The sequence below is a fragment of the Eriocheir sinensis genome, unplaced genomic scaffold (genome assembly GCF_024679095.1).
Source record: "Eriocheir sinensis breed Jianghai 21 unplaced genomic scaffold, ASM2467909v1 Scaffold854, whole genome shotgun sequence".
NCBI classification, from domain to species: Eukaryota; Metazoa; Arthropoda; class Malacostraca; order Decapoda; family Varunidae; genus Eriocheir; species Eriocheir sinensis.
Genome location: NW_026112224.1, coordinates 112960 through 122400, shown reverse-complemented (window position 1 = coordinate 122400; position 9441 = coordinate 112960). Strand labels below are relative to the sequence as shown.

General features: G+C 39.7%; 1 pseudogene; it reads right to left on the bottom strand.

Moving 5' to 3' along the window:
- Positions 1-2417: 2417 nt before the first annotated feature.
- LOC126994717 (uncharacterized) lies at positions 2418-3864 on the bottom strand (annotated as a pseudogene).
- Positions 3865-9441: the final 5577 nt, after the last annotated feature.

Here is a 9441-nt window from a genome sequence, read left to right as displayed (position 1 = left end):
AGACCGAGGGTAAGACAGATGCCACCGGGAAGAAGAGGCGACGCACTAAGCGCCTCAAGCTGAACGATCAGATGATTAAGAAGACGAATAAGAAGAGACTGGGTGTTGTGTTCTGCTGTAGTCACATACCTGTGTGAAGGAACACATGTTGAAATCACTGTAAAACACTGTAGGAGCGTTGGAATATACCATATCCCATTCTCGTCGCTGTGGAGGGTTCTAGGAGGAATGAATGAAGCTAGTGCGTCTCCATTCTTTACTTGGTAGAGTACGTGTATGTACAGGCTGAAATGCTGACACACTCTGAATCTTGAGAAGTATACATGCTTAAAACTAAACATTATTATTGAGACAAATGAACATAGATCTTGTAATGGGAACACACTACTCGATGGTGTTACATAAACTCAGTAAGGGATTGGATCCTTTCAAGACGATAGAAAACGTAGTATTGTGTTTAAAGGTTGACTTAGATATATAACATTTCCTTCCCCCTTAAAGGTAAATAAGGAACACTTTGGCAATTGTAATATGAAACTACATATATGAGCATGCAAAATATACTTAAAGCTATGTCATGGAGTATTATTATGAATGACTCATATATTACTATCTTATAAGTCTAATCTCTCAGGAGGTAATCCCCTGGTTGCCCTATCAGGAAGTACTCTGTGTGCAACAGGACTCTGGGGTAAGGACACTGTGGGTTGTGATAAATGATCATCATTGCTGGAAGGAACTGACTGCTCTGCACTGTGTTGGCTTGCAGAAGCGTTTTGCTCTACAGAAGAGTTATTTTGAGTTTTATCAGTCCAAGAAGGTTTTAACTGATCAATGTGTCTCTTTGTGACTCAATTTGAGAATAATTCCTTTCTGCCTTGTTAAGCAATCTTGATGCATATGCAATTGGTTTTTCTGTACCATCTGGCATTTCATGAGCTAAAACTGCCCCTACTCCTACTTGTGAGGCATCACAGACTAATTTTACTGGCAAATCCATTCTGAAATGTGTCAAGAAATTTGGTGAAGTTATCTCTGTTTTGATCTTCTCAAAAGACTTCTGACAGTCTTCTGTCCAGTTCCATTGTACGTCCTTGTTGAGCAGTTGATACAAGGGTTCTGCAATGGTAGCTAAGTTCCTTATGAACTTTCCATAAAATGTTACTAGTCCTAAGAATGACTGAAGCTCCTTTACATTTTCAGGCACTTTTGCTGACTGAACTGCCTTTACCTTGTCATTTGTTTTGTGAATGCCTTGTTCATTTATAATGAAACCTAAGTATTCAATAGATGGAACATGAAACTGGCATTTATTCCTATGAATTTTTATGCCATTGTCTTGGATCCGCCTTAATACTGCTGCTAGTCTTTCTTGATGCTCTGTTTCATCTTTGCCTGCAATTAATATGTCATCTATGAAGCAAAATACACCAGGTAGTCCATTGAATATTTTGTCCATGGTTTGTTGCCATATTGCAGGACTACTGGCTACACCATATGGCAGTCTCTTTGGACGAAACAAACCTAAATGTGTGTTTATTGTGCAGTATTCCTGTGATTTGTCATCCATGATTAATTGCTGAAAAGCTTGCTTCATATCAATCTTTGAGAAAATTTTGCATTTTCCTAGGGTTGAGAACATGTCTGTGGGGTTAGGTAGAGGATGTTGGGCTATTTGCAGTTGTGGATTTAATGTGACTTTGTAATCTCCACATAAGCGAACGCCACCGCCCTTCTTTGCAACAGGGACTAAAGGTGTTCCCCAGTCTGAGTACATAACTCTTTCCCATGTTCCTTCTGACTCTAACCTCCTAATTTCCTGTTCCACTGATGCCTTTAAAGCATATGGAATAGCTCTAGGTGCACAAAATTTAGGTGTCGCATCTGATTTGAGTGCTAAAGATGCCTTAACATTTTTAACTGTGCCATGGCCTTCACTGAAAATTTCTTTGAAGTGTGATAAGGTTTCACTCAAAGGAATTTCTGATTTATGCTCTACCTTCAGAACATTGAAAACCTTTGACCAGTCTAGCTTGATGTGTTTTAACCAGTCTAGACCCATTAATGTCTGACCTTGACCTTTCACAATGGTGATAGACAAGTTTGTTGTTTGCTGATCATACTTGACATTTACTTTGGCTAGACCAATTACTTGAATGGTATGTGAGTTGTAATCCTTGAGAACTTTGTTACAAGGTTCAATGGATAAATCAGGAATCTTGCGCGCCACCTGTTCTGGCATTACTGAGACATCTGCAGCCGTGTCAACTTGCATGGCAATTGGCATATCATTTATGTTGACTGTGATCATTAATCTCTTTTCCTTGCTTGATAGAGAATTGATTTGAAAAGCAAATTCCTGTTCATCCTCAGCTGATTGTTGAGATTCAGCCATAGTTAAGGCACAATTAATGTGTTCTGGTTTGCGGGATTTACATAGTGCTAAAATGACCTTTGCGTCCACAGTTGTTACATTGTTTGTCAGTGGCTGGATATTTTGTTCTGTCACTGGGATAATGACCTGCCCTACCACATCTGTAACATGTGTGAGATGTATGTTGTCCTTTCACCTTGTTATGCTGTGAAGGATGGTTAGCATGTGTTTTGTTAGCTGGAGCCGTAGGCTGTTTCCCTTCAGGCTTCCCATGTGCCTTTGTGTTGTTACCTGTCTGCCACTGTTTCTGTGGTTGCTTGGGATTTTTTGATAGTTTGTTAATTTGAACCTGACTGCTGTTGTGTGCCTTGCCTTCAATAACCTGAGCTTGAGAAGTAGCTGCTTCAAGTGCCCTAGCAATTTCTAGTACCTTGTCCAGAGTTAGGTTTTTCTCTTGGAGCAACTTTTCCTCAACTCATGTGATTTACATTTTGCTATGACCTGATCAATTATGACATCATTGGTGTCAGTGAATTCACATGACAGTGCAAGGCGTTTGAGCTTAGTCACAAATGTGTCAATTTTCTCATTTGCTTCATTGACACACTGGCTGAACAAAAAACGCTCATATCTGATGTTGGCCTTGGGTGTGAAATAGTTATTGAGGCAAGTTTTAAGGTCATCATAGGCCTCACCTTCAGGTTGTAAAGTGGCAAAAATATCCTGTACCTCCAATCCAGCGACATGCAGCAACAATGCAGCCTTCTGGTCTACCTTAGTTACCCCTGCAGCCCTGAGGTAAACTTCAAAGGAAGACATCCATTTCTTCCACCTCTGTGCTACTGAAGATGGATCCTCTTGCACCGAGAACGCCTTGGGAGCCGGAACATCCAGAACCATCGTAGTGGTGGTTGTGGTTGACTGCTGTGGTTACGCTCCTTACCAAACTTGGTTGGCTTGCTTGGAAGGCGCCGTCTGCTTGGGACGTTACCACTCGTCGCCAATCTGTTGTGTTCTGCTGTAGTCACATACCTGTGTGAAGGAACACATGTTGAAATCACTGTAAAACACTGTAGGAGCGTTGGAATATACCATATCCCATTCTCGTCGCCAATCTGTTGTGTTCTGCTGTAGTCACATACCTGTGTGAAGGAACACATGTTGAAATCACTGTAAAACACTTTAGGAGCGTTGGAATATACCATATCCCATTCTCGTCGCTGTGGAGGGTTCTAGGAGGAATGAATGAAGCTAGTGCGTCTCCATTCTTTACTTGGTAGAGTACGTGTATGTACAGGCTGAAATGCTGACACACTCTGAATCTTGAGAAGTATACATGCTTAAAACTAAACATTATTATTGAGACAAATGAACATAGATCTTGTAATGGGAACACACTACTCGATGGTGTTACATAAACTCAGTAAGGGATTGGATCCTTTCAAGACGATAGAAAACGTAGTATTGTGTTTAAAGGTTGACTTAGATATATAACACTGGGTAAGGCCAGATCAAAACCTTCGACATGCATGAAAAAATCAATCATCAAGCAAATGAAGAGATGTCTCCGTATGAAAGACTGAATGGGAATGTATCGGACAGTAAGAGTAAAATAAAATTATCTTCGGACGACAGGTGATCGACAGTGTCTCGCAAATCGTTCTCTGTGATGCGATGTTCGATTCCATCGAGGATGTTCTTGAATTCCTCTTTGCCTACTTGTCTCGATAACAAGTCTAAAATTGAATTGAAAAAATCCAGTGCGTCAAATAAAAATAATCTTTGCCAAGTTAACGCTAAAATACATTACTATGTGATTCTAAACATCAACAACCAAGATAAGAACATTCAGGATGTATTTTACACTACCTTTGCTCACTACACCAGATGTACTAATAACCAATGTAATGCGATCTGCAGTCTGTTCAAACGCTTCTCACACACGTGTACGACAGACACAACAGCCCCATAGCCAAACTGTACAAATACATATTGGAGGAATATATGCGGTCGTGTTTGAATGAAAATTGTCCTAATCTTGCATGTGCTGTGGCGCACAGAGTACGAACCCGTTCCAAAGGAACGTACATAATCGGCGACTTCAAGTTAATCATAATAGATTGCAACAATTACGAAATACGTCGCTTGGACAACAACAATCTCATCGCTTACAAGAGAGCGATTGGTCAGTCATCTTCTCATCACGTCAGTAAAACAGTCTCGTCCGAGGGTCAACTTTAAGTTTGGTGTTGTTCTTGCAAGCTGAAAGAAGAAAGGATGTGACTCACGTGATAAGATGAAATGTCAAGTGTTTATTCTACATGTGTGTGACTGTGTTTATTCTACATGTGTGTGAATGCTGAGATGTGTACTAATTTTTAAGATGTAATTTTTAAGATGTTGAATGTGTACTAAATTTTAAACTTACAGTTGTAAACGAACTCTTCCTGTTGAACCTCTTCCTGTTGTATGTAACTTGTGTGTGTGTATTAAAATGGAACTGTTGTGTGTGAGTGTGTAGTGTATGTAACTTGTGTATGTGTGTGTGATGGAGGTGTTCTGTACGGTATATAAATTGTGTTAACATTAGAAATCAAGTCAACCTAAGACATGTGTGCAGACTCTTATGTTACTCCTAAAATAAAAATGGAACTGAAGCTGTGGCTGAAAAAGTCTCTATGTAATTCGTGTGCGTGTGGACTGAGAATTCTGTATCTGTTATTCGTGTGCGTGTATGTTCTGTAGTAGTGTATGTTTGTTTTACTCCTAAAATAAATATTGAACTGAAGTTGTGGCTGTTTTTAACATGTAACGATGTTCTTTCATATTTTACCAAAGTATTGAGATACATGAAATTCGAGGTTGTGTATGAATGAATCTACAGTCCATACAACTAACGCTGTCAGAATTTAATTGGTGAACAAAACCACTTTTTAATAGTTTATCTTTCATCGGAGTTAGACTTGACGGGTAAGTTTGAAAGCTCCTCTCTCTCTCAGCGAGCCGTGTTGTGTCCTGAAAGATCGTAGCGATGCCTGCTTTGCCTAACACTTTCTGGAGTAAGTTCCTGAGCGGGGTTTGATAATCGTAACCGAAAGGTGCGATTAATCGGTCTATTATAGACGTTAAGAGTGTGTGATGGGTTTGACCTTCTTTCAACATCATGATGACGTCGTACAACGCCATTGAAAAATTCAACAAGTAAAATGCAAAGCATGCCTGGCTAGCTCCGTTTTTACGTTCTTGAATTTTAGAAAAGGTGAAGTATCGTTCTCCTTCAATCCATATCGAACACTTTGTACTTTGGGAGAGAACAGTAAAGTGAAGAACCGCAAGTTACGAATTTTAAAATAACTTTCACCGTCAGAGATCACAATGACAACATGAATCATCTTTTCAGCACCAGGGTCCGTTAACTCTAGTTGTGTGTGACATTTGCATGGGTCTCTCTGCGCGCATGCAATTGTAAGTTAAGACTTCCTCCGAGACCAATGTTTTGGCAAGCGTTCCACAAAGGTCGGAGACTACGAGAAGATATAGGTGTTGTGTCAGCAGGTGACGAATCTACCGTACTCTCAAGAAATGTGTCGTGCACCGTACTCTCAAGAAATGTGTAGTCACCGCGCACCGCTTCGCTGCTTCATGGATGCTGCTGTTCCACGTCTGCGTACTCTGGATCTGTTAAAGTGTTTAATTGTGTTGTTGTTTGCTCACACATATTGCATATTGGTCACGGGGTTAGGAAAGAATGTAACTTTTTAAAAGTTTAATAAAATTACATGTAATTTGTACAACATCTGCGTAGATGAAGTTTAACAATATAATATATGCGTAGATGTTTTGTTATTAACTACCCCTGAAACTATGTACGTCACAAGGTAAAGAATGTGTGTGTCAATTAAATGTATTGTTAAATTAATCAATATTTGCATAGATGTTTTGTGTTTCTATTAACCTTTGTCATCTAGCTGATGCAAATCACGAATATGTCTACGGATGTAACACGTTTGGTGTAATTCACAAATAAATCCATGGAGATAACACAGACGGATCTCTAGGTTGTATAACGTCCTGATGCTTTTGGATAAGGTCCTGATTCAATGTTTCGGTCTTTTTCATCTCTTCTTGAAAGTCCTTCAATTCTGTTATCAATTGTGTTGATCTTTCTTTCTCTGCGATCAGATCGTTAATTTCTTGGGTCAGCCGTGCAATCTCTGCTGCTTCGGTTTCGGTATTTTGGTTAGAGTCTTCGATATTTTTCCTGTTTTCATTAATTTGGTCTTCTAACCGGTTGATTTCGGAATCTTTGTCAAGCACGGTTTTCGCAATCTTATTCAATTCTTCGTTAGAGCTTGATAACGTCAGGTTAGTTACTTGCAATGCATTTGCACGTGCGGTTTCAGCTGCTAGTATTTCCTGGGAGGATTTGTTCTCTGTGGTCATATCCTCAATTTGTTTGTTCAACCGTATAATTTCGTCTTCTTGTTTTTTCAGTAATATCGATAAGTCATTACTCTTTTCACTCAGTTGGGTTTCGAGAGCAGTTTTCTCTTGCTGGAGGCGAGTGACATCTTGCTGGAGTCCATCTCTCGTTTGTGTCTCTTGTAGGAGTAGAGTTTTATTTTGAGTCAACTCTTGTTTGAATTGATCATTCTCTGTATCTAATTCGTTATTACGTTGTTGGAGTTGTTCGTATTCATTTTGCATAAGATCGATCTTGTTTTTATTTTCAGATAATTCTGCGTTCAGTCGGTCTTTCTCTTGGATTATCTTTCGTATATTTGCATTAACTTCTAAGAATTTCTTATCTACATATTTGTATATCGTCATTAGTTGTTGTACTTTGGCAGATGACTTTTCAATTTCTTTCCTTAATTCAGATTTTTCTTCTTCGTGTTTAGTTTGTTGATTTTGTAATTCATCCATGTGCTTCTTTGTAGAATCGGCTAACTGATGACTAAATAAACTTATTCATTAATTTTAGCGTCTAACTCACTCTGGCACTTATCCAGTTTTTGTTTACAGGATTCTAATGCTTCATCGTTCTTATCAAACTGGCCGAAGTCACGCATTCACATTTACAGACGATGTCACGCATTCACCAACGTCTCAGAATTGGTCTACATTGCAGAAAAAGTCACGCAAAAACTCACCAACTTAGCTAAAGACAATGAACATTCAAAAAGAGTTATTTTGATGTTGAGACAACTGGGCAAGACTGTTGAAGACGAATACTTGTGTGACAGATGCTTGCAGTTCTCTCGAGGTTTGTAATGGATTCTCTAGTTTGTGTAAATATCAGGCGTGTGTGGTATGTACTCTGTTATCTCTAGTTTGTGTAAATATCAGTGGTATGTACTCTGTTAATATAATGTGTGGTATGTACTCTGTGTAAATAAAATGTATATGATGTTCAGAGTTGAGTTTGTGTGTATATTCCATGAGGTGTAACAGGAAGGCGAATTGCACATCTGAGCACTTGACTGCTGCTAGTGAATCTGCGACTTTGTCTCGACAGTCAACTAAACTCTTGTGAGCACAGTGCAAGTGTTAAACTCACCTCGCAACCAACGTAGATGATAATTAACACTCTCAACCAACTTAGATGATAAGATTCATAAGAGAGTTAAGATGGATTCAGACGCATTCACCAACGTCTCAGAATTGGTCTACATTGCAGACAAAGTCACGCATTCACCAACGTCTCAGAATTGGTCTACACTGCAGACAAAGTCACGCATTCACCAACGTCTCAGAATTGGTCTACATTGCAGACAAAGTCACGCATTCACCAACGTCTCAGAATTGGTCTACATTGCAGACAAAGTCACGCATTCACCCATTGCAGACAAAGTCACGCATTGACCAACGTCTCAGAATTGGTCTACATTGCAGACAAAGTCACGCATTCACCAACGTCTCAGAATTGGTCTAGATTGCACACAAAATCACGCATTCACCAACGTCTCAGAATTGGTCTACATTGCAGACAAAGTCACGCATTCACCAACGTCTCAGAATTGGTAAAGTGACAAGTCAGAAAAGTCTAAGGGAATAAGCATGCAACACTCGTATAGTATTCAGAATCAGTCTACTGCTGACATAAAGTCTCGCATTCACACAACTAGCAACATCTGCAACGCATTTGATCCAACTCTGAGACAAAGTAAGATTTGTATTCAGAATCACGCAGGTCACACAATAGTATTCATAATCCGTCTACAGCTGACACAAAGTCTCGCATTCACCATCAACTCTTGAGGGTTTAACCCTATACGTTCCGACCCCTTGAGATTTTTCGCGCTCGTATAGCCAGCATCGTATTTATTTTTCTGAACAACAATAACGCTCGTGAACACTAAGTACTGGAACCTAATCAATGGTGTAAAGCAATAGTGAATAATGAGTGAAAAGAAACTCTCAAGAAATAAAATCCTTTTCTCCCTCTTCCTCCTATTCTTCCTTCTTTTCTTCTTCTTCCTCCTCTTCCTATTCTTCCTTCTTTTCTTCTTCTTCCTCTTCTTCCTTCTTTTCTTCCTCCTCTTCTTTCTCCTTTTCTTCTTCCTCCTCTTCCTCTTCTTTCTCCTTTTATTCTTCCTCTTCCTCTTCTTCCTCCTCTTCCTCCTTTTCCTTTTCTCGCTAGCTTCTCGCCTCTTTTTCTTCCTCTTCCTTTTCTTCTGCTTCTTCCTCTTCTTCCTCTTCCCTTCCTTCTTCCTCTTCTTCTTCATCTTCCTCCTCTTCCTGTTCTTCCTCCTCCTCCTCTTCTTCCTCTATTTCCTCCTCTTCTTCCTCTTACTCTTCTTCCTGCTCTTCCTCCTTTCCTTCCTCCTCTTCTTCCTCCTTTTCCTCTTCTTCCTCCTCTTCCTCTTCTTTCTACTTTTCCCTCTTCCCTCTTTTCCCCATCCTCTTCCTCTTCTTCTTTTTCCTTTTCCTCTTCCTCTGCTTCCTACTTTTCCTCCTCTTCCTAGCTTCTCGTCCTACTCTTCTTCCTCATTCTTCCTCTCACTCTTCCTTTTCTTCTTCCTTCTCATCTTCTTCTTCCTTTTTCTTGATTTTGCTCTTCTTCC